This window comes from Eurosta solidaginis, chromosome 4 (assembly GCF_040869045.1).
Source record: "Eurosta solidaginis isolate ZX-2024a chromosome 4, ASM4086904v1, whole genome shotgun sequence".
Taxonomy (NCBI): Eukaryota; Metazoa; Arthropoda; class Insecta; order Diptera; family Tephritidae; genus Eurosta; species Eurosta solidaginis.
In genome coordinates this window covers 251,233,682-251,258,613 of record NC_090322.1, presented here as the reverse complement: position 1 = coordinate 251,258,613, position 24,932 = coordinate 251,233,682, and the positions used below count along the sequence as shown (strand labels likewise).

General features: G+C 34.4%; 1 protein-coding gene across 4 annotated transcripts in view; it reads right to left on the bottom strand.

Annotated features, from left to right (window-relative positions):
- The window catches only part of nAChRalpha3 (nicotinic Acetylcholine Receptor alpha3), a 515,737-nt gene extending 496,540 nt beyond the window's left edge, over nt 1-19,197 (bottom strand). For 3 of the 4 annotated variants that reach the window (XR_010953203.1, XM_067785641.1, XM_067785643.1), the window contains exons 1-2: nt 18,908-19,197; nt 10,792-11,726 (exon numbers count right to left, since the gene is read on the bottom strand). The gene's annotated coding sequence lies outside the window, so the exon portion shown is untranslated. Of the gene's footprint in view, nt 1-10,791; nt 11,727-18,903 lie in introns of all 4 variants that reach the window. The other variant, XM_067785642.1, reaches the window with a different exon arrangement.
- Between the last annotated feature and the right edge of the window lie 5,735 nt (nt 19,198-24,932).

The window sequence follows — 24,932 nt, the reverse complement described above, 5'->3', positions numbered from 1 at the left end:
AACTTTGACCAAGTTGTTGTCATTGATGTTGTAGTGATGAAGCCACTGCCCTAAGGTTTTGGGGATTTTGATGCATTTATATTTGTACCACGATTCTCATCGTGTGATTGAGGTTGAGAGTTGGTTTGCGAAAGCTGCATAACAATAAAGCTTTAAACTGCGGCCGTCAACTCCTTGAATTCCATTTGACCAAGCTCGGAGAATTTGGCAAGAGCCATGTTTGATAAAACTAACATAAACAAGTAAGGAAGGCTAAGTTCGGGTGTAACCGAACATTACATACTCAGTTGAGAGCTGTGGAGACAAAGTAAGGGAAAATCACCATGTTGTAAAAAGAACCTAGGGTAACCCTGGAATGTGTTTGTATGACATGTGTAACAAATGGAAGGTATTAAAGAGTATTTTAAGAGGAAGTGGGCCATAGTTATATAGATGGACGCCATTTAGGGATATCGCCATAAAGGTGGACCAGGCCTGACTCTAGAATTCGTTTGTACGATATGGGTATCAAATGAAATGTGTTAATGATAATTTTAAAAGGGCGTGGGCTTAAGTTCTATAGATGGACGCCTTTTCGAGATATCGCCATAAAGGTGGACCAGGGGTGACTCTAGAATTTGTTTGTACGATATGAGTATCAAATGAAAGGTGTTAATGAGTATTTTAAGAGGGCGTGGGCATTAGTTCGATATGTGGACGCCTTTTCGAGATACCGCCATAAAGGTGGACCAGGGGTGACTCTAGAATTTGTTTGTACGATATCGGTATCAAATGAAAGGTGTTAATGAGTATTTTAAAAGGGAGTGGGCCTTAGTTCTATATGTGGACGCCTTTTCGAGATATCACCATAAACGTGGACCAGGGGTGACTCTAGAATGTGTTTGTACGATATGGGTATCAAATTAAAGGTATTAATGAGGGTTTTAAAAGGGAGTGGCCCTTAGTTGTATATGTGAATGCGTTTTCGAGATATCGACAAAAATGTGGACCAGGGTGATCCAGAACATCATCTGTCGGGTACCGCTAATTTACTTATATATGTAATACCACGAACAGTATTCCTTCCAAGATTCCAAGGGCTTTTGATTTCGCCCTGCAAAACTTTTTCATTTTCTTCTACTTAATATGGTAGGTGTCACACCCATTTTACCAAGTTTTTTTTCTAAAGTTATATTTTGCGTCATCCCTTTTTTCTTATTTGGTATATAATTATGGCATTATTTCATTTTTCGTAATTTTCGATATCGAAAAAGTGGGCGTGGTCATGGTCGGATTTCGGCCATTTTTTACACCAATACAAACTGAGTTCATATAAGTACGTGAACTGCGTTTAGTAAAGATATATCGATTTTTGCTCAAGTTATTGTGTTAACGGCCGAGCGGAAGGACAGACGGTCGACTGTGTATAAAACCTGAACGTGGCTTCAACCGATTTCGCCCTTTTTTCACAGAAAACAGTTATCGTCTTGGAATCTAAGCCCCTACCAAATTTCAAAAGGATTGTTAAATTTTTGTTCGACTTATAGCATTAAAAGTATCCTAGACAAATTAAATGAAAAAGGGCGGATCCACGCCCATTTTGAAATTTTCTTTTATTTTTGTATTTTGTTGCACCATATCATTACTGGAGTTGAATGTTGACATAATTTACTTATATACTGTAAAGATATTGACTTTTCTTTTAAAATTTGAATTTAAAAAAAAATTTTTTAAAAAGTGGGCGTGGTTGTTCTCCGATTTTGCTAATTTTTATTAAGCAGACATATAGTAATCAGAGTAACGTTCCTGCCAAATTTCATAATGATATCTTCAACGACTGCCAAATTACAGCTTGCAAAACTTCTAAATTATCTTCTTTTAAAAGTGGGCGGTGCCACGCCCATTGTCCAAAATTTTTCTAGTTTTCTATTTGGCGTCATAAGTTCAACTCATCTACCAAGTTTCATCGCTTAATCCGTATTTGGTAATGAATTATCGCACTTTTTCGATTTTTCGAAATTTTCGATATCGAAAAAGTGGGCGTGTTTATTGGCCGATATCGTTCATTTTAAATACCGATCTGAGATGAGTTCCCAGGAACCTACATACCTAATTTCATCAAGATACCTCAACATTTACTCAATTTATCGTGTTAACGGACAGACGGACGGACGGACATGGCTCAATCGAATTTTTTTTCGATACTGATGATTTTGATATATGGAAGTCTATACCTATATCGATTCCTTTATACCTGTACAACCAACCGTTATCCAATCAAAGTTAATATACTCTGTGAGCTCTGCTCAACTGAGTATAATAAGACGATCCAGGGGCAAAAAATTTTCAAAAAGTTTTTGAGGCTACGCAAGAATAACGCAATCTGGGCACGGATACTTGTAGAGGCGAAAAAAATTAATTGCTCACAAAATCTGGTTTTATCGCAGGTATTTCTGCTAACCCAAAAATCCGGCGGTACAGGTAGAAGCACCAGCGCAACCCAGGATTTATAAATTCGATGTCGAACTATATTTTCCGAAATTCCCCCTACTCATGGTCCATCATACATTTCCATTACTAAGGTAGCCTATAGGCACATGTTTTCTAAATAAAAATTTGCTCAGCGTCATGCATTTTCTGCAGCCTTCCACGATTTCACAGAAGCTTGGCTACCTTAACTTCACATTTTTAAACAACCTAGCTTGCCTTGCAGAGCTCTTTAAAAGAGCCGGCTAAGATCGTATTTTTATGAATTCTTCTTCTCTCTTCTCTTGATGATTTTCATAGGGTTCGACCGTTGAAAGGCGTTGCTGCAGGGCTAGATAAAGTTTTCTAGCCGAGCGTCTATTACAGTTGCTGACAAATCTGCATCGCCGGCAAACTTTTGCTGTTCAAATATTTTTTTTTTTTTTGTTAAAATTTTAAAGAACTTGAACCCTATAACAGGAAATAAAAGTTTTGTGTTTTCCCACAGTATTCTTCCCATCCGTGCCAGCCACCACAACCGCCCACTTGCAGAATCAGTAAAGTCAAACACACATTAGACTGTCGGACAATGGCTAAATGTGCACCATTGTTTATTGTTGTGCCATTTGTTGTTTCTATCGCTAGTTTTTGTGGCTGACGATAAGCGGTTGATGTTTATGATGACACTGGTAATGTTAATGAGCATGAGAATCGAGGAATTTGAGAGTAATAAATGAAACAAAAACTATAAAGACAAAAGGCATGCAATAAAAATAACAATAAAAGACTATTTGTGCTTTGGCCTTTTTTCAATTTTTTTTTTTTTTTTTTTTTTTTTGTTGATTTTGTCTGTCTCAAATAACTAGGCTGTTTTTATTTTTACTTAGATTGTTTGTTTTTGTATTTAAACTTAAATATATATAACTTTACTCATTGTGCCCTCATACTTTTGAGATTATTATACAATTGTTATTTTGTTGCGCTTTTCTTTCCTCTTCTTTTTGTTTATTTTAGCCATCCCTGCTCTGCATGGTTGCATTGTTTTGTTGGCCTCTTCTTGCTATTGTTTGTTTGATATTGCCGTCACTGCCATTGCTGTTGTTGCTACTTACTACAGCTGACCTTTTTCACGCCAATTCCTTTTCCGCTTTTAACCCTTGCCTACTTAACATTGCTTAATTTCTGTTACATTCTCTGTCGGCTGAAAGCCTTCAGGCCATTCATTATTGGTCTTTGCTTTAGTGCGCTTTAAAGTCAGAGTATTTTAATTGCTCAATTGCGTAACCATCATTAGGCCGTTAGCGTTTTGCATTATACTTTTTTCTTTATGTTAAGCTTTATTGTTTACGTGCCTACTTTTCCTAAGGGACTTTTTTTATACTCAGTTGAGCAGAGCTCACAGAGTATATTAAGTTTGATTGGATAACGGTTGGTTGTACATATATAAAGGAATCGAGATAGATATAGACTTCCATATATCAAAATAATCAGGATCGAAAAAAAATTTGATTGAGCCATGTCCGTCCGTCCGTCCGTCCGTTAACACGATAACTTGAGTAAATTTTGAGGTATCTTGATGAAATTTGGCATGTAGGTTCCTGAGCACTCATCTCAGATCGCTATTTAAAATGAACGATATCGGACTATAACCACGCCCACTTTTTCGATATCGAAAATTTCGAAAAACCGAAAAAATGCGATAATTCATTGCCAAAGGCGGTTAAAGCGATGAAACTTGGTAGATTGGTTGACGTTATGACGCAGAATAGAAAACTAGTAAGATTTTGGACAATGGGCGTGGCAACACCCACTTTTACAAGAAGGTAATTTAAAAGTTTTGCAAGCTGTAATTTGGCAGTCGTTGAAGATATCATGATGAAATTTGGCAGGAACGTTACTACTATTAATATATATGCGCTAAATAAAAATTAGCAAAATTGGATGAAGAACACGCCCACTTTTTAAAAAAAAATTTTTTTAAATTCAAATTTTAACAAAAAATTTAATATCTTTACTATATATAAGTAAATTAAGTCAAAATTCAACTCCAGTAATGATATGATGCAGCAAAATACAATAATAAAAGAAAATTTAAAAACGGGCATGGCTCCGCCCATTTTCATTTAGTTTGTCTAGAATACTTTTAATGCCATAAGTCTAACAAAAATTTACCAATCCTTCTCAAATTTGGTAGGAGCCTAGATTCTGTGACCGTGACTGTTCCCTGTGAAAATGGGCGAAATCGGTGGAAGCCGCGCCCAGTTTTTATACACAGTCCACCGTCTGTCCTTCCGCTCGGCCGTTAACACAATAACTTGAGCAAAAACCGATATATCTTTACTAAACTTAGCCCACGTACTTATCTGAAATCACTTTATCTTGGTATAAAAAATGGCCGAAATACGACCATAACCACGCCCAATTTATCGATATCGAAAATTACGAAAAATGAAAAAAAATGCCATAATTCTATACCAACTACGAAAAAAGGGATGAAACATGATAACTGGATTGGTTTATTGACGCAAAATATAACTTTGGAAAAAACTTTGTAAAATGGGTGTGACACCTACCATATTAAGTAGAAGAAAATGAAAAAGTTCTACAAGGCGAAATCAACAGCCCTTGGAATCTTGGCAGGAATACTGTTAGTGGTATTGCATATATAAATAAATTAGCAGTACCCGACAGATGATTTTCTGGATCACCTGGTCCACATTTTGGTCGATATCGCGAGAACGCCTTCACATATACATCTAAGGGCCACTCGCTTTTAAAACCCTCATTAATACTTTTAATTTGATATCCATATCGTACAAACACATTCTAGAGTCACCCTGGCCCACCCTAATGGCGATATATCGAAAAGGCGCCCACCTATAGACCTAATGCCCACTCCCTCTTAAAATGCTCAGTAACACCTTTCGTTTGATACCCATATCGTACAAACATTCTACAGTCACCCCTGGCCCTCCCTAATGGCGATATCTCGAAAAGGCTTCCACCTATATACCTAATGTCCACTCCCTCTTAAAATGCTCAGTAACACCTTTCGTTTGATACCCATATCGTACAAACATTCTAGAGTCACCCCTGGCCCACCCTAATGGCGATATCTCGAAAAGGCGTCCACCTATAGACCTAATGCCCACTCCCTCTTAAAATGCTCAGTAACACCTTTCGTTTGATACCCATATCGTACAAACATTCTAGAGTCACCCCTGGCCCACCCTAATGGCGATATCTCGAAAAGGCGTCCACCTATAGAACTAAGGATTACTCCCTTTTAAAATACTCATTACCATCTTTCATTTGATATCCATATCATACAAACACATTCTATAGTCACCCCTGGCCCACCCTAATGGCGACATTTCGAAAAGGCGTCCACCTATAGACCTAATGCCCACTCCCTCTTAAAATGCTCAGTAACACCTTTCATTTGATTCCCATATCGTACAACTAGAGACACCCCTGGTCCACCTTTATGGCGATATCTCGAAACGGCGTCCACCTATGGAACTAAGGATAACTCCTTTTCAAAATACTCATTAACAGCTTTCATTTGATACCCATATCGTACAAACATATTCTAGAGTCACCCCTAGTCCACCTTAATGTCGATATCTCGAAAAGGCGTCCACCGATAGACCTAAGGCCTACTCCCTCTTAAAATGCTCAGTAACACCTTTCATTTGATACCCATATCGTACAAACAAATTCTAGAGTCAGCCCTGGTCCACCTTTATGGCGATATCCCTAAATGGCGTCCATCAATAGAACTATGGCGTACTCTCTCTTAAAATACTCTTTAATACCTTCCATTTGATACACATGTCATACAACCACATTCCAGGGTTACCCTAGGTTCATTTTCCTACATGGTGATTTTCCTTATTTTGTCTCCATAGCTCTCAACTGAGTATGTAATGCTCGGTTACACCCGAACTTAGCCTTCCTTACTTGTTATTTATTACTTTTTCGATAACTTAAAATTTTGTATTTTTATGGCTGTATTTTAGTAATATTTTGTAAATAAAGGCGTGCATAACTAGATATATGAGAGCATTGTTTAATAACGACTCATAGATGCCATTGAATTTGGTCAAATTTAAGCCTCAATATTCCACTAACTCCTTTTAACTGCATCGTGAGCCAATTACATATAACTTCACTATTTCGAAATTAACAAAGAATGGTCTATTTGGCGATTAATTTGAAGGACTGAAATACATCTGCTTTGAGTTGATTGAGACATATCAATTGGACTGAGGTCTTGTCAGCCTTCTAAAGACGTAGCGTAGTAACAGGCCTTCAGAATTAGAAATCGGACGACTCGAGTTAGGCTCTCAACTCGGAACAAACAAATGTTAGGAGCAGAAGCTTCAAAGAATCCATAGAGTACATTTGGCTGATTCGAAATATATTATTTATGATATTACTGGAAGGGTCGCCATGAATGTCGGTAGCACACAAAGTAACAACTGGGTTTGGTATTTAAACTGAGCATAAACTGATGTTGTTGTTGCTGCTTTTGGTCGAAGAGCCATATGAATGTAGCTATTAAGACAAATGAAAATGAGTTTCAAAAAGGAATATTAACTGGAATATAACTAAAAAGTAGGCAGTGTGTGTAAGTGCGTACATGTGCTAATGAAAGTGAACGGCTTGAGTTTCAACAAAGTAATAAATTCAATAAAAAAAATTATTAATTTATAAATATTTCAAACTAAGCAGTATTATTTTTTTTTCTACAATTTTTATTTACAGAGAATTATAACAAGTGAGAAAATTAAAATTAATGGAGTAATTAAGAAAAAGAATTTGAAAATTTAAAAAAAAAAACACTAATTATAATTATAATATATAAAATCTACACGAGCACATAATTTGCCAAAAAAAATTTAAACAAGACAACATCAGGACGTACAAGGCGACAGCAGTTTGGATTGCACCTTGTAAATCTCATAAAAAGCCTTTTCTCCCGGAAGTGAGATGCGAACAAGCACTCCTCCGACAATTGAACACTTGTTAAACAAGTTCTGCTAAAGCAACGCCTTTGTTGTTGTGCAACTTCTCACAATTCCCTTTTTCGCAACGATTTATTCTTTGAGCAGTACAAACTTTGTATACTAGCCGGACCCATCCCAATCTTTCGCACCAAATATAAAAGTCTCATATCAAATATCAACAGAAATCAGCTGTTCTATCAATCAATCATCTATCACTCAAAACGTGTATGCACTTGCGCTGCCATCTGGCGAATGTTAGCAACTGCCGGTAATGCAGTGTTAGTTCTAACCAAATATTCTCAATAGTGCCATAGTACAAATAGATTTCTTTGTTTGCTCCCAATCGTTTATTTTTCACAAATGATTTTAATAAAATATAGCATAACAAAAGCACTACGCCTAATAGTGCCCAAAGCTCGCTAATAGCATGAATCCCCATCTTTACAAACAAAATTTTATTTATAAATTTGGATTCCAAATAGGAGAGAAAACGGTACCTGCACATAAAAACGGCTACGCTTGTTGTTGACAAGTAAATTTCCATTTTCCCAAACTATTAAATAAATCAAATATTAAAAATTGCGTAAAAAATGTTTTCGTACGTTAAAAAGGCAACAATACTCTCATATACAAGTAAAAAAAATTTATATATATATTTTTTTAAAATACAAGATTTTATACAGGAATTATGAATGTTTTAACAATTTTTTTATTCAAAATATCAACTTTTGGGGAATTGAAAAAAAAAGATATGCTACGAATAATTTTAGAGTTAAAACAGCTATCATTACGAACTTTTAAAAAAAATTTATTTATAAATAGCAAAAATTGTATTTTCAACTTTAAGCAAGAAAGGACGGAACTGCACAGCCGAAGACTTCATACCTTTCATGAATGGGACTGAAGAATAATCTTGTCCCGTTCGTAATCTCCAAATAATCGGATGTATAAGATGAGAAATATATAGTGAACAGATGTACATACCTTAACGATTTTTAAGATAAATATAAAAAAAAAATGGCAAAAAACACCTTATCTGAAAGATCGGTTATATGGGATATATATTATATATAGCTCCGATCGAAATGATTTTTACAGGAAATCTTCTATGATGTATTGGAATATAAACAACCAAGTTTCACGTTTTTATTTTGGAAACTAAGGGAGAAATGGCCACAAATCATTCTATCTGAACGATCGGTTGTATGGGATAGGTATATACTATATACATATAGCTCCGATCAAAGTTATTTTTTCAGGAAATCTTCTATGATATATTAGAATATATATCAACGAGTTTCATGCTTATACTTTCTAAATTGTGGCAGGAATGACCAACATCGTCTTATCTGAATGATCGGTTGTATGGGAGATATATGTTATAGTGGTCCGATCCTACCGGATCCGACAAATGTCTAATATAATACAAAAATACATCATTGTGCCAAATTTCATTGAGATAACTCAAAATTTGAGGGACTAGTTTGCGTTCAAACAGACAGACGGACGGACGGACGGACAGACGGGCATGGCTATATCAAATCAGTTCGTCGCCCTGATCAATTCGGTATACTTAATGGTGAGTCTATCTTCTATATTTCTCAACGTTACAAACATCGGACCAAAGTTAATATACCATTTCATGTTTATGAAAGGTATAACAACAGAACGCAACGAAACGATAACAAATAGTAAAAAAAATTAATTGCATAATTTTTAATATGCCATTCTTAAATAATAATAATTAGTACAAAAAAAGTAATTATACAAAAAAGCTACTAAATTTTTACAAATATTGTTGGCTTTAAAGAATTCTTTTTCTATATTTTGTTATAAAGAAAATACAGAAATTGTTAGAAAAAAAAAAATCGAATACATGAATAATTTCGGAACAAAAAAAATTTTTTTTTTTTTTTCAAATCAAATTTAAGTAAAAAATTAAGTCAGAAATATCTGAAATACAAATACAAATGAACAAAAAAAATTAAAAATTAGCAACTGATATTTGTTCTTAAACAGGAATCAAGTAATAAAGAAATCTTATAAGCAAAAATGGATGTGTGTGTGTTTTAGGCGTCCAAAATACTAAACCGATCTTGATAAAAATTTCACACTAGCTGCACGTGGTTAACCGGTGTTTTTTTTTTTTTTTTACCATACACAATTTCAAAAATTGAGTGGTGTCAGCCCCAATTAGCAGAATCTAAACACGCTAAAATACCGTATTATTTGAATTGGTATAGACACTGTACTTTGGTATAGAAATTTCAATTATTAAAAACATATTTAGTGATGAAAGAAGAAGGAATTGGAAATGAAATTCAAAGTAGGAGCAAAGTGGAGGTAGGCTATATTTGCTTTGGTATACAATTGCCGTATATGAGGTTATTTAGATACGGAGGTAGAAGAAGTGAAATTGTGAGTGACGGTGGATATTAAAGTGAGAATGAAAATCCGAGTAGAAGTGAAACAAAAGTTTAGATTCGCTATATATCCGTAATTATTTCAAGGTGGTTTGCAGTATTCTGTATACATTTATATTCCGTAAATAGATTCTATATATGGACTTATTATTAAGTGGGAAAGATAGAGGCCGAAGAAAGTGGCAATAGTAGTAGGTGAGAGTGGCACAAAAGTGTAAATTCACGTTATATCCGTAATTATTTGAAGCGGGTATCCAATGTTTGGTATATAGATTCCATATAGGGGTAATTTAGTGGAAGAGCTAAAGGTCGTCGAAGTGGGGGCTGGAGTGAGGGTTTGAAAGAAACATAAATTTTACTCTCAATGCCTCGGCAATTTTTTGAAAGGGGTTTGCGATACTAAATATATAGCAGAAGTAATTTAGATGGGAGAGATATAAGAGGGAATAAAAGTAGGAGTGGGAATGAGAAGGGGAGTGGTAGTTAGAGTGCAAGTAGGAATTGGAGTGGGAGTAGGAATGAGATTGGGATTAGATTGGGGGTGGAAGGGGAATGTGCCTGGGAGTGAGGGGTGGAGTTACAATGAGAAGGGAATGAAAGTAAAGGCAATAAGGAAAAGACAGAAATGAGATGGAGAAGAGGAGAAAAAAGTAGTAAAGTTTTTGTCTATTCGATGATACAGAGAGAAATAAGGAAGGAAGAGAACTTTTCAAGTACAGAGCAGGAAAACGTCTGCCGGGTATGCTTGTAAAATATTTGTATAGAAGCTAAATTTAATGCAAAACGCATAAACTGCAACTGTAATCTTATATAATATTCGATCATCACAATCGAAAGCAGCCATCCATTTACCAACAATCCTAATTTTAAATTGGTACTATAAAAAAAAAAAATTATATAAAATCACTTACCTTATTATGAAAGTTTTATGTAGTAAATTATCCATGCTTATGTCCAAAAATCTTTATGCAATTTGTACATATTTAGCATAATTTGCTTTAATATTTTACAAATTATCTATGCCGGAAATTTCACATAAAACATTTTAAATTTTATTTAATCATGAATAATTTCGAATTAATTTATTTATGGGAAATTTTGTATTTTATTCACTTAACTGTTTGTATGTTATTCTCGGTAATTGTTAATAAACTATAAATGTTAAATTTGCATATCGAATTGCAGTGATGCAGCAATTAAGTTTTTTAACGGCATCATCAGTGGCTTTACGCGCGTATTTACGTACATACAAACGTAAGTGTCTATGTAGGTGTGAGGCATGCAAATGTTTGTGTCGCGCACTCGCCAATGACAACCAAATATTTGTGCGTTTAAAAGTTAACCTTTGAATAGATTTTATTGAATTTATTTTTGCTGTTGTTTTTTTGTTATTTATTGTGGTAAATAGCTGAGCTTAAAGTTATTGTTGTGATATTAAATTCTCATTGTTTTCATTCAGAGTTATTTTACGATTTTTTTACTTGAGCGTTTTATTTAAATTTTCTTTTTTTCATTCGCTTTTCAGTTTGAACTATAAATTATAATTTTTCGTTGAATTCTTATTACTTTTGTGTTTTAGTTTCAATTATCTTAATAATTTGATTTAATGTTTATTTTTATTTCTTGTTTTGTTTAAGTTTTTAATTTTAACTTATTTTTTTAAAATGTTTGCGTTAGTTTTATTGTCTATATACGTATAGATATTTTTTTGTAGGTTTTATATTTGTAGTTTTTGGTATTTTTAAGTTATATTTTCTCACATTTTTTTATTAAAATTAAACTTTTCCTTTTTTCCACAATTGTTCATAACCTTTTTATATTTGCTTGTTTACTATTTCTGCGATATCTTAAAAATTAAAATATACAAAGAACAGAAATTTTTAACAAATATATTAATATTTTGTAACATTTTAGTTAAATTTAATTTGAAATATTAATTCGGTTTTTGCTTTTTTTATTTTTTTGCAGAATTAAATTTTTCCCCAAATTTCCCATTCATATTTCTGGTACTTAGTTAATTTAATTCCATAAATATTTTCGATTTTCTTCACTTTCCTGTTAAATCTTCTCTTATGAGTATGTAAAAAATTTTTAATATAAATTTTTAAAATCTCACTTTTGTATATTGTGATTCGTATTAAGTATAAAGCAATACAAAACTTTGAGTCCGTTAGTGACAAAAATCTATTTTAAATATTATTTTATAACTTGATTCCAATTAATAAGATATAACCTTAAATTTGTTTTTTCTGGTTTCAATGTTTATTTGTTTTTTTTTTTTTTGTTTTTTTTTTTTTTACAAATTTCGTTACATTTTTTTATCAAAATATTTTTTAGTTCCACACTAACTTTCGTATCCCAGCATTTTTTACACTTTATTTTTACCAATTTCTGTATTTTCTTTATAACAAAAGATTTTTAAAATATTATTTTTAACCAAAAAAAAAAAAAAAAAAACAATAAAGCAAAATTTAAATCCTTTATTTAAAAAATTCTGTTTTTAATATTTCTTTATCACTTAATTCCTTTTTAACAAGAAATGTTAAAAATATTAATAAATGTAAGGCGCGATAGCCGAAAAAATTTGGGCCGACCTTATCTTCCGATTTGCGTCGTGCTCCTTTACTTTTTCCTGCAAATTGGCTTGACAGAACCTACTTGTTTTATGCCGACTCCGAAGAAGATCGACTCAAATTTAGATTTTTTTTTTGTTTATTTTTCCTTTGACTAGATATCTTCAGACTTTTTACCTTAATTCTTTGTCTTTTAATTGCATTGGGGGGTTTGTGAAATCATGAAGTGAAAATAATTATCCATACATTTGTTTTTTTTTTTTTTTCATTTCACCGTTCCACGGAATAAGAATTGCCTCCTGATATTTTTTTTTGTGAGTTTTGTATTTATAAATTTTAACTAAATTATCTTTAATTTTTTTAGTTCTACGTATTTTTTTTTAATAGCATGAAAATTCTGGTTTTTTTTTCTTCCTTTTAATTGCTTTTTAGCAATTTTTGTATCTTTTGTATACTTTTTTTTTCCACAATTTTGTACAGTTTTTCATAGCTTTTGTGTTTGACAATTCTGGTGTTTGCATGCTTCTTTATAAAAATTAAGCAAAACAGGAAAATATATTAATATATAACATTTTTTTTAATAATGCTTTTGTTGTTTGCCTTTTTTTTATTGGAAAATGAAAAGTTAGATATTTTTAAATAAATTTTTTAAATCTTCGAAATAAAAGCTGCTGTAAATCCCATTTTATAATTAAAAAATTATTTAAAAAAATAATAATAATTTATTATTATTTAAAATTTTAATAATCCTTATTTTATATGTCAGAATTACTGTGACCCCCAATTAACGCCAAGTATTAAAAAATAGTAATTCAATGTTTAAAATGAAATGCATACAAACTAAAAACATTCACTTAAAAAAACAAAAACTCCATGTAGAAACTATACAGTTTTTAATTTCGTTGTAAATGAAAAAAAAAATAATCTTTCATTGCATTTTTTTTTGTTTGTAATTTTAATAAAAGTTTTGTTTGCTTTATACTTTCTCGTAAAGATTTTATATTTATAACTATTGATATTTTTGACTAAAGTTTCCGTAATTTTCACTTCTCTTCATTCTGTTTAAAAATAGTAAAAAAAATAAATAGATTTATTTAAGAAAATATATTTTTTTAACTAAAATATTTTATTTCCCAAATATTTGACTTTCCAAATTTTTTTAAATAAATTATTTTTTAATTTTTAGCTTGTGTAAATTCTCCTTAACTAAAAATGGCAAACAAATTTTAAAAATATATAAAAATAAATCACTTTTTTTTAGTTTGAAAATTTTATAAATTTACAAAATAACTTGAGTTTTCCTTTAGTAACTTTTTTTTACTCAATTTACTTATGACCTTTTATGACTTTAAAATTGAAGCCTTTCACTTTCACTAGCACATGTTCACGCTCACACACAATCCCGAGTCTTTATTTAAATTAACATCCAGTTCTCTCCACAACTCATATTTATTTCTAACTCTCTGCCTCAGCAGCTGCCTTCTGATAGTTTACAATGGCTCTTACACAAAAAGCAACAGCAACCATTTTCATTTTTGCTCAAATAGTGCATCTTAAATACCAACCACACAACTCTTATTTTTACTTACTGTGCTACTGACATTTACTACAATACTTCCACCAAAAATATAAAAAGCACACTGTCATTTGCATAAGGTCAGAAATGCGCTAACAGAACGACAAGCATATCAACAACAACAACAACACTAAAATATATGCTTGTTGGAGTCCGGAACTACTCTTGTCTGTCTGCCGACTTCCAAGTTAGGCTTTGATAAGAAACAAAAATATTCACTTAAAAATTTGTATTTTCTTTACCCTTCTTCTCTCTCATCTCTTACTTTGCAACTACTGCTTAGCTTTTTTTACTTTTTTACATTCCATTCAATATTGCGCGACAATAATGCAATGATATTTTCTGGCTGTTAATAGCGCTGCGCCCACGCATTGAAATTCACATCCTTATATGAACACGCGCACTCACACACACGTCTTTTTGTGCATTTGTTAGGTTTGAACTTTTGGGTTTCTTCAATTTTATTTTTTTTGTCATAATTTTTTTTTTTTTTTTTTGCTTTTGTTTTCTTACACTATGCGCTGTATTCTTAATTCGCATCACCTTGGCAGTGCAATATTCGTTCTTTTCTTTAAATTACTCACCGACTGAGCTACGCCAAACAATGAGAAAATGCATCACTTTCAAGACTTTTAAATTGCTTTTGAATCAAAACCTATTCTGGTTTTTTTTCGTTTATTCAGGTTTTAGATTCTTATTTCATACAACACACCTATTCTAAATTTCATAAATAGAGCTCTAATCGTCCTTACTGATGTTGTCACTACTGCTGTGGATGCTGGTCATCAACCAACTTCTGAGGCGGTTTGATGAGGGACCCGTCAAACTTACGGCTTACTTAGATGGCGGAGCCATTGTAATGAGTGGAAAGTGCTTTCCAACAATTAGCTCCTTGATGGATCGGGCGCTTCGTGATATTCATAACTGGGCATCTAATGTCGGGTTGACCGCAAACGCGTAGAAGATGGATACCGTCTTGTTTACTAAGAGGTACAGGGTCCCGAATCGGACCAGGCCTAAGATGGGATGGTTGACTCTGCAGGAGAAATCTAGGAACGCGCTTATGCATGTAAAAGACTGCTGGGTTGTACGTGCGATATATCGCCCTCTCTCCCTCTATTTGGGCATTTGCAGCGATTGTAAAGCCTATCCTCTACTATGGAGTCCCTGCTTGGTGCGAAGTAATACAAGTAAGAATCCACATCAAAATATAACAGACTCTACGCAGACTATCAACTCTTAGCATAAGGAGAGCCGTGAAAACAGCACTGACGGAAAACTATAGAGAAATCCGTAATGAGGGGTTCATTAGAATTATAAGCAGTCATGTAGTGTGTCACATATTCATTTAGCATGACAACATTACCGTTACAATCTAGTATATAACTAAACAGACTCAACTGACTACGAAGACTTTGGACAGAATCGATTCTTCCGTGATTTAACCGGCAGTCGTAAGGAAAAAGCTTACGTCACTGATCGTATAACTGGCAATATTGGTATTGTGACCTAAGTTCATTATCGTATCGTAATTTTTGGCAGAAATTAATAGATTTGACAATAAACTTTAAAATATTTGTTGAAAAATGGAAAAGTAGTGCACTGCTGATGGTATTAATTGACGATTTAACACCGGATTTCCAAGAATTAGGAGATCAGTTAATTAAATGGCCTCGTCTGATTGGTTTCAGTGCAATTAGTTTACACACATCGTATTACGGTAACAGTATGGGAATCTACGCATTATTCTTGGAACGTGCCGTGGTAGTATGTCAGGGCTCTGTCAGATAAGCTTGAACACAAATTTGTAATAAATCATCCACGAAATGGGAAATTTGTTATTGATGAAGAGAAGTCTTCTGATGCCAATACCATCCTTGGATGGCTGGTGGTGGGAATGAAGCTCACAGTTTGACCCTTAATTTATTAGCATCGAGTTGTCATAACAAAAGGAGAGAGCCTTCTGATGCTAAATCCGAGCTCAAGGCCAGAACAATAATTTCTTTTTAATGATAAATATTGTTATTTTTTAATTTTCTATAATTGAAAAAAATATATTTTGTTTTTGGAATAGTAAGTAGAAAATTTTCAGACAACCTGCCATAGCTGCGCAGATATATCCATTTCGAAGGGTGCTAAGCCATCATCATCAGTATGCTTTAGGCACGCTGCGCTAGCAATTTAGCTATACAGCGGTGGTATGTTTGACTGATAAATTGCTACTTCTATTCCTTCTTACCAACTATATTTATTTAGCGTTGCGCAATCTGTTGCAAATCACTGATAATGCTGGATTTGTTTATTGTCAATTACTTTCTTTGACATTCCGAATAGAAATAGCAATTTATCAGTCAAACAAACCACCGCTGTATAGCTAAATGGTTTGCGCAGCATACCTAAAGCGTACTGATGACGAAGGCTTAGCACCCTTCGAAATGGATCTATCTGCGCAGCTATGGCAGGTTGTCTGAAAATTTTGTACTTACTATTCCAAAAACAAAATACAATTTTTCATTTACAGGAAAAGTAAAACAATAATTATCATTAGAATAAAATTATTGTTTTGGCCTTGAGCTCGAATCTAACCTTGAATCATTTATCAATAAGCCAATAAAAACAAAAACAATTCTTCATATAATATTATTTAAAAAGCATCCTTAATACCAAGGAGGAAATTGTCAAGTACAGGACTGGAAATACAAAGTCTGATACTGCCGGAATAGTCGAGCTGAATGTGGTGGGGTAACCAAGCAATCAAGCAGATAAAATGAAAGCAAGGCCTAGCGCATTGCTTCACTGACTATCGGATGATTGAATAGGAGCTCTAGCTGAAAGTTTTATTACTGTGGTTTTATTGCTTTCAGCTTTGCAAATATATAGGGACTTTAGCGCAATATGGAAACTTAAAACATGATGCACACAGTGACAAAATAACAAAAGTGCGCAAAGATAGTCAAGAAATTACCCATTTTGGTGAACAAGGTTAACAGTGTTGCTCATGTATTGAATGCTTTTCAATAAGAAAGGCAAAAACTGCGTTAAATAGACCACGCATGTAAGTAGTGAGACACGTTTCGAAAACATTTTTGATGTCTGAGTTTTCATTTTCTAGATTATTTGCAGTGACTAACTGGTTTCAATTTCGAAGTTTTGCCAAAAAGACATCTCATAATCAATGGATTGTTCACTCATCGCGCACCAATTAGTTGGACTTGTGACAAAAGACGCCTTTCGATAGACGAAAGTACAACTAAAAGAAAACATTGCAGAGTAATCGACAGCTTTTTTGCTGTCGAATAAATTTTATTAATTTTGAGATTTGTCAGTTGTGTACGTTCACTGAACTGACAATACCAAATTACGATACCATATTTACGTTCACGTATGACACCAAACCAAATAAGCGATTGTACAAAACGGGTATCTCGATTACGGTAGACACTATACGGGCCAAATAAAAAAGTTGATGCTAACTTACATACATTTTTGTTTAAAACACATACACTTACGCATAACAAATGTTAGCTGACATGCGAATAGAAAATAAAAAAATTTCTTAGTTTGCAATCTCATAAATACACGTTGTATTAATTAACTCCACTTTCGCTTTTGCATTCTTTGTTATAAGTGACCTTCACTTTCATGCTTTTTTATAACGTTTTGTCATACTCAAACGCTCAATAATATGTAATTTAACTTGAGTGTCACCTCCACATATTTCTTACGCCTACATTTCTTTACTTATGATTTCGTAATGCAACGCTGTTAACGCTTGGCTTTTAATTTTTTCTTTGCATTTTTATTATTATTTTTATTTTTTTTTTTTTTTTTTGTTTTTGCGTTCTTTTATGTGTTTGTAATGCTTTCTAACGCTTTACTTAACAACATCAGCATACGAAAAGCAAATTGACGACGCAGCTGCTAGATAGCTAGCCAAGTAACCGTCAGTAGTCAGTCACACTCCATTCATCACCATTTACAACAACAAAGATTCAACCACTCAAAGTAGAAGGGCAGAATGCTGGTATGATGAAAATGTGTTCTTGTAGCTGCGCTGCGCCAAAAAAAAGTGTTGACGGCACGCTGCCACTGATGCTAAAGCAGGTCTTACATAAGTTGGTGCGTTGGCTTTTGAAATACTTATGTTTGTGTGCATTGCTTGCGGTTGTGCAAATTTTTCAGCTATATTTGAAAATATTTTTTTTTTTCACTTTGCACAAAAAAATTCAAATTTTTTATTTGTTGTTACTTTTGTTTTCTCTTTCTACACATTCACGAAAAGTAACACGCGTAGATTGCATTGCAAGCAGACTTGCTGGCGGCTGCCAAACGCGCTGCTACTTTGTAAAGAACTCGCGACAGCCATGGCGTATACGTAACATCTGTGAGTTGATACCAAAATAAATGAAAAACTGTCCGTAGAACAAGTGCGAATGTCAAAAAAGGTTCAAAAACTTATTTCGCAGAGCACAAATTGCGTGTTACATTGCGGAAATATGAGCAATTTTCATTGTTGTTGTTGCGCACAACAGCTGTGCTAGGAAATCCGTTGATTTTCTGCTTTTTTTTTGGTTTTTCGTTAATTTTTGGTTTTGCGCTTTATTTCCTGTTATTCCAACAAATTGTTTGGGTCTGAAAAATATTTTTCTTAGTTTTTCGTTCCTCTACTTCATTTCGCGCACAAACACTTTCACAGTTTTTTTTTTAGTTTTGCTGCAAAACAACAACAACAACAAACATCCAACGCACTTGCAACGCTTCATTGCGCAGCTGAAATTTTTTTCGGGTGGTGCTTCTAATTTCACAAAACACCAATAACAATACAAACCAAGCTTTACACATAAAAACACAATGCAGCGCACAAATGCACATACTTACAAGAAAATACAAGCTCGCGCGCACACACACATGCACGCCGTTAGTATATGCGAAATATGCACTATTTTTAATATTTTTTTTCAACTTTTTTTTGTATTTTTTTTTTATTTCCGCGTACGCACTGCCGTATATTCAAACATAGCGACGAACATAACGAGCATATAAACAAACGCATCGCGCGTTTTCCACAACACCTTAACTCACATACACACACACAAATGCGAGTGTCTTATATGTTCATTCATAAAATAATCACCAGCAATAGTCATCATCATTACCGTCTTAGCGTGTGTCCCGTTTCATACTGAAAAACAGCATCAGCATACGCTAGTAACGCACCCTCTGCAGTGCAAGAAATTGCCAAATAAATTTCCCTTTCAAAGGCCAAATATAAAATATGAAATTTCCTTACAACAAAATTGGGTAACGCCACTAAGAACTGAATACGTGTGCACTAAAACTAACGATGAAGCAGCAGCCAGCAGCAGTGCAGCATTCCTTCATTTTCAAGGATAACTCTAAATGCCAGCGTCGCTGCTGCAGCTAGCTAGCGAAGCCTTTACAGGCAGTCCTCTACGCTTACCTTCACCAGCTGCTGCATGAAAGAGTTTTATGTCTGTGTGATGTTAGCAGCAAGGTGTGCCGCGGCGTTGCTGCTATTTAAAGGACATTTTAACATTTTTCTACTAACAAGAATAGAAGCTTTATTGGCGCAAGCGCACTTTGTGTAGAGTAAAAGAGCGAAAGTACTTTACTGAGTAATTTGAAATAGCCGCAAGCCACGTGTTTCATTTTGGCACTGCAGGCACAAATGCTCTCATTCATGATTTGTTTACTTTGGAGTTGCAAGTGACATGTGATGGCATTTGTTGTTTATTGTGTGTGTTTGTTGTTTATATTAACGTTATTTGTCTGTTTTGTTTTTTTTTTTTAATAACTAGCTTCTGGTAGACGCATAAAACGCACACATCTCACACTCGTAAATCAATGGAGTATATTTGTTGGGTGTATAACAGTGATGAAAAATGCGTTGAAGGTAATATTGCAGCATCAGTGGAATAAGTTAAATAAATAAAGAAACATATATATATACTTACATATATATATAGTGGGAAGGTTTCTAGAGACAATGTAAACAATTTGGTAAATGGATTTTTAATTTTTTTTTTTAAATGACTTGTTTTAACTTGACTGGATTTGAGTTGACTTGACTCTGATTTGACTTCGCCTTGACACTGACTTGAATTCGACTTGACTCTGACTTGACTTCGAGCTGATTCTGACTTAACTTTGACTTGAGTTTGGCTTGACTTTGATTTAACTTTGGCTTGACTTTGGTTTGACTTAAACTTGATTATGAAATCGACTTTGCTTGACTTTGGCTTGACATTGACTTTATTTCGCTTTGGCTTAGCTTGACTCTATCTCGACTTGGACTGTGACTTGAACTGAATTGACTTGACTTGACTCCGACTTGATTTAGACTTGAGTTTGGCTTGTCTCTTACTTGACATTGATTTGTCTTTCATTTGACTTTGATTTGACATTGGTCTGACTTAGAATTGATTTTGAATCGAATCTGCTTAACTTTGATTTGGTTTTCGCTTAACATTGACTTGTATTCGACTTGACTTAGCTTGACTTGGACTTTGACTGAATTGACTAAACTTTACTTGAAAAGAATTGACTTGTTTTGAGTTGAATTTGATTTTGATTTGGCTTTGACTTGATTTTGACTTGATTTTCACTTGACTTTAACTTGACTTCGACTTAATTTTGACCTGGATTTGACTTGACTATGACCTTCAATTGATCTTGACTCATCTTTTCTTGACTTTTACTTTACTTGGAGTTTGACTTAAATTTAATGACTTGACTTGTTTTGAATTGATTAGACTTGATTCTATTTGACATTAACTTTGGCTTAACTTGAATTGACTCATTAGAAATCCACAGGATAAAAACAAAGAAAATCCGGCTGGCTATTGTTGAAAACATGATTTTTCAAAGTATGCCGTGCGCTGGCGATAACGATCGCCTGCCAAGTTAGTTGACAAAGGTGACATCTTCTCGAAACTGCCTTCAAGGAAGAAAGTCCGAAGCAGGTCGTCATTAAGTATCATGCACGACCACTTTAGACAGCTGCTGAGTAAGGCTGCATTCTAGCTATGCCAACGTAAGCATGTTCTCTATGCGTGTTCATAGAGAATCGTAAAATTTTACGACGATGACGACTGGCTTTAATAACACCTTCGAATGTGATCATAGGGGCCATTCGTACGAAGGAACCGGAACGGCAGAAAGATATCGGAAATGGGTAAAACACCCAGCCAGCCAACACCCGCAACTATGGAGCAAGGACAAACATCGCAACATTTAAGAGGCTTACTGACACAAAACAAGAGCGTCAGAATTAGCTGCTGTAATATGCGGTAGGATTCCTGCACAAGACGCAGGAAAAATCTCCCAAACATAAGCTGCATGAGCTCTTTATGATATTAAAGTTGGTCAAAAAATTAAGAGATAGAGCCCCGACTTTTAGATTGGAGGCTCGCAGAAATTTAGAGACGAGAAAGAGAAATTTAGGACGATAGAAATATTAAGTATTAAACAATAAACTTCTCCCTGTGCATCTTGCTAGCGCGTTGAAAGTTGGAACAGCAGTCCAAACGAGATAAAAGATTATTCAGCAAAAAACGTGCTGAAAGAAGTAGCCAAGTTGAAGATTTTTTGGTTATACTGGTGCAAGGAAAAACCTACGTCAAGGTCCTGGAATGCTTGGTTGCATGCGCGACGGCAGAAATACGGTAATATATTTTGAAAAACCAAATATGTAAGACTAAGGCTAGTTCTAATTTCGTTATCTGCCCGACAACTATGCATGCTGAACATTGCGTGAAAATTTATGAAGAACTTTCTGATGAACCATGCAGTCATAGCATATTGGGAAGATTTTTTCATCGAATATATGGGTTCCGGAGAGGGCGCTTTACAAACGATGATAAAAAATAAGTAATAAATACAGTCGAGTATCCCAATTTAACTTCTACTAAATTAAAAATAATAAGTAGTACCGTTACCATGCTTGGAAAATGTATGACCAGTCCTAGCCTAACTTTTTGTGGAAAGCCATTTGGACTCGTGTAATCGCTAAACTTAAAATAAAAGCAACTAAGGGAAGTAAAAGTCAAGCCAAACAGTTTTCAGTCTCAAACCCAGATTATTATTGCAAAGCTATTGGGATGTATGTCTTCCGAAAAATTAAGCTAACCGATTTCAAATAAATTTTTGTTTATATATTTAACATACTGGCAATGAAGACTGATGTGAAATATAAGCTCCACTGGCACACTAAGGAAAAAAATCCCCAAATTCTTAGACACCAACAAAATGCGCTCCGAGCAAATTTCTCACTCACCATCTACGCACAAAAGTAAGGGAAATAGAAGAGAAGCAAAACTATATAATGAGAGTAAGTAACAATAGCCAATGGAAAAAATTTCCAATGCTGTAAAAAGTTTACAGTTATGTTAATAAATTACCTCACGTCGTATGAACCACGTGCTGTGATTACAATACTGCAGTAGAATTCTGATATTCGCATGAGATGGTTATCAGTAGCAAAAAAAAATTTGTTAACTTTGGACATTAACTTCATTCAAACGAAAATAAATTCAAGCCAAATTTTTTAGTATGATTTAGAATGCTTATGTTGAAAGTATCAAATATTTTTTTGCGTTTAAAAGCTAAGCAAAATTAATTGACCTAATTTTTCAATAAAAATCCGAAACAGTTCAGTTGAGAATATGAGAAAATATTTTCTAGTCAAGTATTTTCAAATAAAATTAAACTTTTTTTAATTCAAGTCAAAATTTTTTCAAGTCAAATTAAAATTTTTTTCAACTCAACGAAACTTTTTTAAATTGAACTAAACTTTTGTTTTCAAGTCAAATGGAACTTCTTTCAAATTTGATTAATCTTGTTTTCAATTCAAATAAAAATTTCAAATCGTTTTCCACCTTGCCGAAGCATCATCTTTCATTCATATGGCCTAAAGGCCCGAACACATAAGAATAACCTATTTGACGATCCCCATACAAACACATGCAGTCAACTGCAGCGTCGTGCGCTGACAGCCCCTCTTTGCGTTGACATAAAAGTTGACTGCATATGTTTGTATGGTATGTTTGTGGGGATCGTGAAATAAGTCATTCTTATGTGTTCGGGCCTTAACCAGTGTAGCCACTGCGTTCTAGTTCCTTGGACTATCTTGCTGTCTGCGTAAAGCACGTAGAGCTCTTCATTAAATCTTCTTCGGTACTCACCGTCAGCTACGCGTAGAGCTCCGTCAATCTTTCAAAAAACTTTTTTTCAAACACTTAAAGGCCCGCTCCATCTGATATTACCATGGTCCATGCTTCTCCACCGTATAGCACGAATTTTACGATAAGTGACTTGTAGAGCGTGATTTTCGTTTGCTAATCCAAAAGCATTTATTGGCAGTGGTGATTCTTCGCTGAACTTTAGAGCTGTTGTCGTTGTTTGTGTTTCCAAAAAATCGAAGACTTTTACTATTCGAAATTACGGCTGCCAAGAGTAGCGTGGTTGCCAAGGCGCATAAGCGCTGACTTTTTGCTCGATGACAGCAGGTACTTCGTTTTTTCCTCATTCACCATCGAACCCATCTTTTTCGCTTCTTTTTCCAGTTGGGTGGAAGCAGAACTTACGTTGCAGGTATTCAGACAGATTATATCAATGTCAAAGCATAAGCCAGTAATTCCACGATTTTATAGAATATTGTTCTAGAGCGGCTAAGTTTTGCAACAAGTATAATTTTCCAGCATGAAATTAAAATAATCGTACGATAGGGGTCACCCTGTCTGAAACCTCGTTTAGTTTCAAATGGCTTGGAGAAGTCCTTCCCCATTCCGACTGAGCAGATAATGTTGGACAAGAGCCGTATGAGTCTTGCGCGGAAACCAAATTCAGGTTAGGCTCGTGTACTTTCATTCCCAGGCCTATGTACTGCATATCTTGAGGGTTAATGGTGGCAATTGTTTTATTGACGAGGGCATTTATTTATCGAATAGGATGGTATACAAAATTCTAACCATGGTTGTCTTCAGAAAAGAGATGACTCAGCACTGCCATTTTCATCGCTGGAAGACGTAGGTCTCGAATACTTTGGCCTACTACTAGAAGTATCTTCTCCTACTTACACCAGGTTAAAGAGATTGCTTGATAGGAAAGCGCCTTATCTTAATCCATATTTGGTTTACCTAGTTCCTTCAAAATCCTCACGGAGCTGATGGTGTTGCTCAAAGTCATTCAGCATAGCAGTAAAAAGCTAAGCAGAGGTGTCAAACTTAGACGTAGATAGCTGCATTTAGGCAGCTTCCTTTTGCGCTATCTAAAGCTGCTTTGAAATCGACAACACGGTGATGGTTGTCGATTCTCTTTTCGCGAGACTTCTTCAAGCTTGAGTATATCGTAAAAATCTGAAATTTTCCGTCATTTGCCATATTTGATAGTAGACTTATCATGAAATATTCCTATCAATTAGCAGCTGAATCTTTTCAAACCTACTACGTTTCATCTTGCTTAATGGCGCCTTCCTTTACTCTTTGCCTTTCTGCGGCCGTAACGTATTCTTAGAGGAAGCATTATTTTTTGACATATTTTCCGGTCTCGCTGGAAACAGTACGTAGAAAGAGAGAGTCAGATTGAAAATTTGCTTTCAATAAGCAGATGTAAGAGCCGCTGAATATCCGACCGCAAACTTTCCTGGCGTCGCTACACGCTATTTCTAAGCTGCAAGTAATTTAAGACAATAGTTGACATAACCAGAGTAATAGTGCTATCACTGCAATTAGTCGGTTGTTAGGAGTGTCCTCCTGAAAATTATGTATCATTTTTATGCTCAAACATGTAACTTCAGTTGATCATACAACTTGCAGCGGCGAACACAATAAATCCGTTGGTAGATATCATATCATGGAGGCTTAACTTTCCGCCTTTAGTCCGA